Consider the following 241-nt stretch of genomic DNA (forward strand, 5'->3'; position numbering starts at 1 on the left):
AAGTACCAAAAATAAAAGTATCGGTATCGGGCGAGTACTGGAAAAAGTGGTATCGGTGCATCCCTAATTGTAATAATTAATATATCGATATTTGGCCCCAGATATCGATTCTCGTATCACATGGAGAAGGACAACAATATATCGCCATATCGATATATTGTCCCACCCCTACTTACCATACTGTGATGCCCTGTCCGGCCGGAGCGACGAGACAAAAATATTAAAACCCATTATAAACGAG

The 241-nt window shown here is 40.7% G+C and overlaps 1 protein-coding gene across 1 annotated transcript in view; it reads left to right on the plus strand.

Moving 5' to 3' along the window:
• ube2o (ubiquitin conjugating enzyme E2 O) overlaps window positions 1-241 on the plus strand; it is a 62,137-nt gene that overhangs the window by 35,472 nt on the left and 26,424 nt on the right. The gene's annotated exons all lie outside the window — the stretch shown is intronic.

Source organism: Sinocyclocheilus anshuiensis, unplaced genomic scaffold (genome assembly GCF_001515605.1).
Source record: "Sinocyclocheilus anshuiensis isolate Anshui unplaced genomic scaffold, SAMN03320099.WGS_v1.1 scaffold1039, whole genome shotgun sequence".
Taxonomy (NCBI): Eukaryota; Metazoa; Chordata; class Actinopteri; order Cypriniformes; family Cyprinidae; genus Sinocyclocheilus; species Sinocyclocheilus anshuiensis.